The 9,665-nt window shown below is 42.9% G+C and overlaps 1 long non-coding RNA gene across 1 annotated transcript; it reads right to left on the bottom strand.

Moving 5' to 3' along the window:
- Positions 1–7,419: 7,419 nt before the first annotated feature.
- Positions 7,420–9,399, bottom strand: LOC125352389. Its single transcript, XR_007211166.1, has 3 exons — positions 9,281–9,399; positions 8,583–8,996; positions 7,420–7,594 (listed from the first exon to the last, which is right to left on the bottom strand). It is a non-coding gene; the product is annotated as an uncharacterized LOC125352389 (long non-coding RNA).
- Positions 9,400–9,665: the final 266 nt, after the last annotated feature.

The raw sequence follows: 9,665 nt of genomic DNA, 5'->3' as shown, positions 1-9,665 counted from the left end.
GGGGCCCAGCTGCCAGGGATGTGACCCCCTGTGGTAGAGGTCATTCGGGAACACAGCTCCGAGCAAGTAGTACTTAGGGTTTTCAATGGATAGGAACCCTAGTTCTGTAAGTTAAGGCTGCTTTGCAGGGGTTGTGTGATCTCAGTGGGTTGAGGCACTGAATGGGGCTGCTTCCTGCGAGTGGCAACTCAGAGGGAAGGGGCTGCTTTCTCTACCGGAGGGTATTTCCATGGAAAATCTACCCTCTTTTCCTTCCAGTTGTGGAGTAGCATGCATTCCTCTATCTTTACTCAAGCAGTTCTGTGTTTGTGAAACAGTCTAAATCTCCACCAATTTGCTGGGTCCACAATGAGTCTCAGAATTTTGGTTGGCTAGTGGAGCTGGGGAGGTCTTCGAGGGTTGAATACAGATAAGACTCCCTTCCTCGCCCCCCCTCCCCCAGGCCAAACAAAGCCCAATAAAGAAGGACCAAAGACAGAGTTTGCTGATCTTCCCAGAAGAGAAGCTTGTCTTTTCCCTCAACAGTACCAGTGAGTGAATATGCTCGGGAGCTCCTGTTCGGGTTTGTGATTGCTGAACTGATCTACTGAATTAAATCTTATGCAGTGTAATTTATTTCCCTCTCCCAGATAGCTGGGGTCGAGCTTGGGGCTGTTTGCTGCTTTTATTTCATGCCTCTGTTTCTCTCTGCTTTTTTGTAATCCTGCTACCTCTTTTATGATTTTGGATGCTCATTTTCTCTTTGAGGTATAAGCCCCTCCCCCCATTATCTGACTCCTCTCATTCATGGAATCAAAAGTGTGATGCTTCTAATTTGCCATCTTGCACTCTTCTTACATTAAGTACTTTTAAACACATAAAGAGACTAGATGCTTCCAATTAAGACTTACATCTCCTACTCTGCATATGGTAGCATTGATGACCACAAATACCTAGCAAAGGCTTTATTATGAATAGGACATCCTCCCATCTCTGTCAGTCCAGAGGTGAGGTTTACATATCTGCAATGGTTGTTTTTCTTCCAGGACTGGGGACAACATTAATAATTTTTACTTTCTATGTGGATTTTTTTGGGGGGGAGGTAGTGCTAGGGTTTGAACTCAGGACCATGCATGTGATTGATGGCAACAATACTTTGAGCCCATGTGTGGATAAGTATTTGGCTTCCCGGCTCTGCATTCTAGCTGTGTTGATGGCTGCATAGGTCAGAGCCATGCTCCCTGGGACCTTTAAATCATGTAATATCAATAGCCTTTTATACAACACAGAAGTGAACAGCTGGAAGAGCCTGGAAACATGGTGATGTGCCCCCTGGAAACTACAGCCTGATGACAGGACTGAGAACCCAAATCCAGGTGCTCTCAATTACAAATTTTCTGCAGCCTCTTCCTCTGCAAAAAGAGGTGCTCGGGGGATAGGGAGGCGTCTATAAGCATTGAGGCCAACAGGCAGAGTGACTTGTTCCTTCAGCTCTCCCCACACCAGGGCAGAATTCAGTGCCCTGTTCATTCCTCACTCTCCATCACATTTAGGCCCACTCTGAGGCTTGGATGCTTGCAAACCTTGAAGATACAAACAGAGGGATAGGAAAAGTAAGTGTGAAGTGGTCTGACCCATCACGATAAAGCTCCTGACAGAAAAAGCATCTCCCACTGCACAAAGAAGATAAACATGTGTAGTAATAGCACCCAACAAATGTAACTGAGTCTAGGCCATGCTGGGTGGGGATCAAGTTCACTGCCCCGAGCACTGGGTTAAGTCTTGATTACTAAGACATCCCCCTCTACCCATCTAGTAGTGAGAAATATTTCTTCAGTCAAATCACTACATTCTCCTGCCTGCCTGAACATTAACACAACTTCAGCTGAAAGAATGCACGTGATTGGAATTTCCAACCAATGACTTGGACCCCAGAAACATGAAGCTCAATGTAGAAACACAAGAAAAACAAACAAGGCTACATATCTTCTCCAAGAGTTAACAATTCCACAATAAAGGACTTGAACTCAGTGAAGCAAAATATATTTCAAACAATGAACTCAAAAGAACAATGATAAGAATGATCCATGAGCCAGATACCTCAAGACGGTAGTTTTAGCTACTCAAGCAGCTGAATTTGAGAATTATGGTTCAAAACCAACCTGAGTAGACAAACCTGTGAGACTCTTATATCCAGTTAGCCAGAAAAATACCGGACTGGAGAGATAGGGTTTGAGTGGGACTTGTAAGTGAAAAAAAGTCTGAAGACCTGAGTTTAATAAGCCCTAGTATTGGCACACATACAAATAAGAGAGTGAAATTAAGAAAACATGTGTAAATACCTTAATGCAATCAAAGAACATAAAATAAAAAACAATGAAATTTAAAAATAATTCAAATTGACAACTGAATGAAATAAGGAAGACAATACAGGAGGTAAAGGAAGAGGAATTCAGTAGATTCAGAAACTTTGAGAAAAATTAAGTAGGAATACTAGATTTAAAGCTTAAAAGCTCAAATTCAAAACTCAATTTTAAGCCTTAGTAGTAGAATGGAACAAGTTGAAAGTGAAATATCAAGGATCATGATAAAGTAGAGAGATTATATCACACAGAAAAAAAAAAGTACAATGAGAATATGATAGAACATTCAAGAAATCAGAAGTACTACCAAAAGACCAAACCTACTGGTGATGTGTATAGAAGAAGGAGAGGAGATATAAGCCAATGGTTTAGAAATTATATTCAAATGAATTATGGAAGAAAATGTCCCTAATCTCAAGAAAGGGAGGATCAGTCATGTACAGGAGACTTTCAGGACACCAAATAGGGAAGATTAGAAAAGAAATATTTGGGGCTGGGAATACGGCCTAGTGGTAAAGTGCTTGCCTCACATACATGAAGCCCTGGGTTAGATTCCTCAGCACCAAATATATAGAAAAAGCCAGAAGTGGCACTGTGGCTCAAGTGGTAGAGTGCTAGCCTTGAGCAAAAAGAAGCCAGGGACACTGCTTAGGCCCTGAATTCAAGCACCAGGACTGGCAAAAAAAAATATTTCTATAATACTGTAACAAAAAATTAAATATATGCAATAAGGGGAAAATAAACCATTGCAGTCTATAAAAGAGAAACAACAAGTCACATGGACTGAAAATCCATGGGAATAATAATAGGTTTTTCAACAGAAATTCTAAAAGCAGGAGGGCATGAAAAGATCTATTCCAGGACCCTGAAAGAAAAGAAGTGTTCATGTAGATTACACAACAAAACTATCTCCTTCATAGTTGAAGGAGAGATAAAAATCTTCCATGATAAACAAAAAGCAAAGGCATTCATGACCACTAAACTAGAACTTCAGAAGGTATTTTAAAGAAACTGCACACAAAGAAGGACCAGAAGAACAACCAGGAATCACACAATAGGGAAAAATAAGTCACAGTAGGTATGTAAGCTAGAAAATGAGGATTAGAAAAGAAAAAAACATTACAAAAACACAATGACAGAAAAGACCACAAAACTTTAGACATAAATGCCAAATATTAATGGTGTTAATTCTCCAGTCAAAACATGTAGAGTAACGGATTTGATTAAGAAGCAGGACCCAGAAGCCATGTGCCAGTGGCTTATCCCTATAATCTTAATTACTTAGGAGGTTGAAAGTGACGGGATCACACTTTGAAGTCAGCCTAGAGGGTAAAATTGATGAGACTTCTCAATCTGTGGCTGGGCACACAGGTGCATGATTATCATCCAGAACTATACAGGAAACTGACACTGGAAGAACATGTTTTCAGGCAAGCCCGGGGAAAATCCCTAAGACTCCATCTCAACTGTGTGAAGCTAGATGTGGTAGCGTGTTCTGGTCATCTCAGCAACTTCTGGAAGCTAAGTTGGGCAAATCCTGAGTTCCAGGACATGCCTGGGCAAGAATCAAAACCCTACCTTAACAGTAGCCTGCAAAAAAATAGGCTGGAGATGTGGTTCAGCAGACAAGCATTTGTCTAGCAAGAAGGAGGTCCCAAGTTCAAAACACAGAACCACCACCACCACCAATGAAAACCAAGACCCAACCATGTGTTGTATACTAAAATACATCTCACTGACAAAGACAAACAGGCTTAGGGTAAGAGAACAGAAAAAAAAAAAAAATCAAGCCAATGGGCCGCCCAAACAGGCAGGAGTAGCTATACTCACATCAGACAAAAAACAGACTTCAAAATCAGTCAAAAGCATCTACTTCATATTTCTTTTTAAAATGAACATTTCATTGAGAAGCGATAGCAAACGTTAAGTTAACATACATGCACCAAAGGTTGTCACACCAAATTTCATTAAACAAGTGCTATTGGACTCACAAGCATAGACAAACCCCCAATACAATAATATTAGGAGCACGTAATACCCTACTCTTACTAATAGGTCTTTGCAGGCAAAACAGATCAACAACTACAAAAATCCTTCAGAGTTAATCAACACCATAGACCAAATGGACTTTATAAACAACTATAGGTCATTTCTTCTAGTAGCTGCACAATACACATTCTTCTCAGCTTAAGTCAAACTGACCAAAAGGAGGGGAAAGAATAAAATTAGAGATGAAATGGGGGTATTCAAATACCAATGAAATTCAGGAGATCATGAGGAAATATTTGAAAATCTATATCCTAGTAAACTAGAGGAACTTAAACCAAGAAGATACAAATCACCTGGACAGAAATACAAGGAATGACATGGAATCATCTGCCAAACTCACAGATCCAAGGACCTGATAAATTAATTGCTATCATACTTTATGCCAAAGTAAGCAATAAAATAATCAACAGTTGAAAGTTAAAGCTTTAGAATGCCTATCCACATGCTTGTTGTCGTAGAAGTAGTCAAAACTGTTCACTGGAGGGTAGGTACCAAAGAACACCACTGAAATTATTCAAAACAGATTGAAAATCAGGACACGATGACAGCCCAGAGGCTTTCTCTGTCTCTGTCAGTGTCCTTCCTGAAGTAAAATGTGCTTATTCTAAAATTCCTTGGGGTGCATCCCTTCTATTCTTGGCTTGAATTTATTCATTTATCTACTTATTTATTCATTGGCAGCACTAAAACTTTAACTCAGGATTTTGCCTGTCTGAGGCAGGTGCTCAGCCACTCAAGCCATGTCTCTAGTCCTTTTAGCGCTCGTGTGTGTGTGTGTGTGTGTGTGTGTGTGTGCCTTTCCTGAGACTGTGTGTGCCATTCCTGAGACTTGAAGTCAGGGTCTGGGCCCTGTCCCCTGAGCTTTTGTACTGAAAGCTAGCGCTCCAACACTTGCGATATAGCTTCACTTCCAGGTTTTTGCTGGGTAATTGGAGGTCAGAGTTTCGTGAACTTCCTTGCTTGGGCTGGCTTCAAACCCCAATCCTCAGATCTCAGCCTTCCAAGTAGCTGGCACTGCAGGTGTGAATCGTCAATGTCCAGCTTAGCTCTGGTTACTTTTAAGATAGGCTCTCCATTTTTCCTGGGCTTGCATAGTCCATTGTGGGGCACTGGCTTGCAGCTTTAAGAGGCGGTCCTAGCCGGCCAGCCTCTTCTCCAGCCCTGGGGCCGCGTGGCTCTAACCAGCCCTGCCTCCCGCCTCAGACCGCGTGTGATCCAAGATGGCCGCGAGGGATGAACCCAGAGGTGGTCCTCTGGGCCGTGACGTAGGTTTACGCCGCCCTTAGGGGAAGTCCCATGAAGTCCCGCCCTTGGTGGACAGCCCAGCCAGCCTATCACAGCGCCTAGCTAGCCACTCTACATCCCTCCCCTTCCTGGCGCCATTCAGCCTATATAAATGCAGTTCCTTATTAAAAAGTTGGTTGATTGCTTGACTTTCCCCCAATCGCCTGCGTGTCTTTACTGGGCTGCAAGTGGGCCATACGCGGCTCTGCCTCTTCTCCACTCGACCCTGTGGGATATGCTCCCCCGCTTCTCCCGCGGTTCAGGAGGAGCACGGGGGGGGGGCCGAGAGTCCCGACAGTCCATGACCCTCCTACTTTACAGTTCCTACCATACAGTATGGCGTTGGGCTGAGACTCAGGCCACTGCACAAGATGGGGTCTTGTAAACATTTTTGGCCGGTCAGGTCTTGAACTGAGATTTTCTGGATCTCAGCCTTTTAAGCAGTTAGGGTTGTAGGCACAAGGAGTTGCCACACCCAGATCATAGCAATTCATGATATATCCAGTCCTGGAGAAAATTCTTCTCCATCTGTGAACTGTGAAAGTACAAAAGTTATGCATTTCCAGGAGACAATGGTGTACAATAAATGTAGAATAGTCATGCCCAATCCAAAGGGATAAATTGAAAGGAAATACAGATCGATGTCTCAGAAATATTCAGGACTGCAGAGGGCTAATTTCATTCTATTTCAAACTCTGTACTCTGTATTTCCATGCCTACTTGGTGAACTCACAGATGATGGCCAAACCCTAGCGACCCATAGAAATTGCAGACACATTCTCTGTACATGAAGAGATGCCTACAGCTCCTAGAACTGAGTCAGAGTGGCTACGCCCCCAGACTTGTGGTGACAGAGGAAGATCTGTTGTCATTTGATCACACTGAGAATCATTTTTCCCTTTCCGCAAGAATCAAACATGTTCTTGACTAAGTAATTCTGTCAGTCCAGTTACTGCCTATAGACTTCCAGACTGTGATAGCCCTACTTCCTTTCATCCAATGCGTGTGGACTGAGTTTCAATAATACTGCATCAACATTATCCATGTATAAAGATCTTGGAGGAAATCTGGTTTCATTGAAGATAATCATGTTCTGGTGGTGGAGATAGAATTGGAAAGCCTGTATCCAAGGGGTGATGGTTTTTGATTCCTCTATATTGGTTTGTGATTCTTTGGGGAGTGTCATCTCCGGGCATCTTACTTGCATACTGGAAAGAAGGGGGGGGGGTGTTTCAATAGCAAAGTTTTCATCTTAAAGACTCCTCTGCCCAGCTCTTGTAGTTCATCCTTTGGCCAGTCTCTCTGCAGATAACACTGGTGAACCATTTCTTCTCAGTGTGGTGGTTCAGACTGACCACTTAATAGGAATCTGTAAGAGGGATGAATTCTTGTCTCACTCTAGAGATGAGCTACAATGGAGTGGTGGAACTGAGGATACTAGTAGATTAGGGTTTGCCATAGGGCCTGATGGGATACATCATCCTGGATCATTCTTGAAGGTTGTCCGTTTCTGAAGTCTCACAAGGAAAAGGGTCTGAGGGGCTTTTATGGTTGAGTTTGGTGACTGGCAGAATCTTCCTATCCCATTTTTCAGATTGACTGTCTAACCAGAATTCTAGAAAGCTGTCTTTGATGAACAAATCTCCACAGTTCTCTGACAGTATTCCTTCCTCTCATTTTGGAAATATCCCCTCCCTCATTCCCTACACTTCAAGGAAATAAGATCTCAGGAGTCAAAAGCAAATGATGCAGAAAGTGATCTTTTTATTTAAGAGCAGGTGTTTGAAGAATCCCCAGTTCTAGAAACCCCAAGAAAAGCAGGTGTGAGCACAAGGTGTCATCCATGAACCAAGGTTGTGGGACCATATGGAAGTCTTCATCTTGAACACATCACAGTCTTCACTCAGGTTAGGTGACTCCTGAGGAGGAGGCAGAGAACAAGATGAGAAGTGAGAGCAGTAAAGGGTGATGAGGGGGCCCCTTCTGTGCGCCCCCTACTGTACCAACCATTGGAAATGAGTATACTAATTTTGTCCACTGATTTTGTTGCCTGTTTTTCCTTTAATCGACGTGTTATTGGTACAAATGTGCAGGGCACATCATTTTCTCTCCTTGGGCTTTAAATTTCTCTTCTGACACTGCAAATGTCCCTCTTCTACCTGTTATTTCTCAACACTCTTGCACCTACGTTTTCATCTCTCCTGCATTACACATAGGGATCTTTATGTGTGCATCTCTTCTTCTTATATTAGGAATAAAAAGCAAAGTAACCTTAAACCAGTAGTCTCTCAAAGAGGATGGATATTCCCCAACAGAGAGGCAAGCACATACCTTGGTGTGGAGATAAAGAATACACATAAGGTAATGGCAAGTCTGTCACTGAGGCTGCACTCAGTCCTTTTGTTATTGCTGTTTTTATTCTGTTTTTGAGACAGGATCTATGTAACTTGTCCAAATTGGCCTCAAACTTGAGATTCTCCTGCTTCTATCTCCCAAGGAGCTGGGATGACAGGAGTGTCCTCACAACTCCCAGAGAGAAAAGGAATATCATTATAAGCAAGAAACTAAATTCCAGTATTCCAAAGAATATGGTTATATCTTAAACTCAGAAATATGCTTAGGGAGGTGGTGTATGTTCAAAAAAGAATTCACCGTTAGGTAAATGCCACTTCAAATGCTTACTGGGGATTTAAATTTAGGATTTTGTCATAGGAATAGCTCTTTCTGCCTCGAGCAGGTGCCCTTATGTTAGTAAGTGGCACTCATGCTCCTAAAGTTTGTATCAGCATTTCTGTTGGCGTGGACAGTGAGTATCAAGCCCATAATAGGCCGTGGGAGTCCTTGCATACTACTTTTAAACGCTAGACTAAGTATCATCCTTATTTGGTAAAAACAAGAGAATCTTACCTTGCTATCAGTCCAGGTGTTCAGTTGGTCAGTGGCTGTACTAATCACTCTGTTCATGCTGATACTGGACGGTCCTTCTCTTTGCAAACTCAAAGCCACCTTGATCTTCCTTTTCAGTTTTGTGACGTCTTTCGTGGAAATGTCTGTGTACACGGTTTTCGATCTTATTCCCCAGGAGACTATCACCGGAAGAAATGCCATCAGTTTTTGCAGATCTGTGTTCCTCGGAGACAATGGTTTCTTTTTCTTTAAGTGTGTATTTCGTGTCTGATTCACCGTCACCAGCTTTTGAATCAGTGTGGGTTAGAGAACTGCCTTCTGAAACATGCACACTGTGGTGTCCGAAACCTCGGCCAGATCTTGGTCTTTTTGAGAATGGGAGTGCTTCATTTGTCAACTGGCTTTGTGGACTACCTGGTAATTGACAATAAGATGTCTGAGTTATACCATCTCCAGAGACCCCTTGCAACTCGTACCCCCAGCCCTGTTATTCCTCAGCTCGCAGATTCCTCAGTTCTTTCTCAGCTTCTCACAAGGGATGTGATCTGGTGGGGAAGACTTGGGGTTTTTTAGCCAAGCATAAGAAGCCCTGGGTGAAGAAGGTTCTAGTCACTTTCAGAGTTCCTTTACAGGACATCCCCCACCCCCTACCCTCCACCCCCTGGTTTTCTTCCCCACAGCAGACTCTGCCCACTCACCATGATATCCAATTCCAGCTGCTGCTTGCTCCTGCAGAATGACAAGCAGAGAAATGAGAAGGAAGATGGTGGGCTTCATCTTGCTGGGAAGGATCTTTGCTGAGAGCCGAGTTGAACATCCATCCTATTTATATCTAACTCTACTGGGTGTGTGAGGGGGCGTGGCTAAAGTCACCCACTGGCACCACCATTATCAGTAAATGCCAGCTTCCTCCCCTCTGCTCCGCAGGGGACATCGCCCAGATCCCAAGAACTTCGTACAGGAATAGAATGTCAGCGACCTTTTCCAAATGCCCAAAGCCCCAGTAAATGTTTATCGATATTCCTTAGAATTATCCACTTAAAATTTCAAAAAGCTTTGGAATGAGAAAAGATCTTGTTTCGC

This window comes from Perognathus longimembris, chromosome 6, assembly GCF_023159225.1.
Source record: "Perognathus longimembris pacificus isolate PPM17 chromosome 6, ASM2315922v1, whole genome shotgun sequence".
Classification (NCBI taxonomy): Eukaryota; Metazoa; Chordata; class Mammalia; order Rodentia; family Heteromyidae; genus Perognathus; species Perognathus longimembris.
Note: the sequence above shows the minus strand (reverse complement) of the source record. Positions and strands in the feature narration are given on the sequence as shown.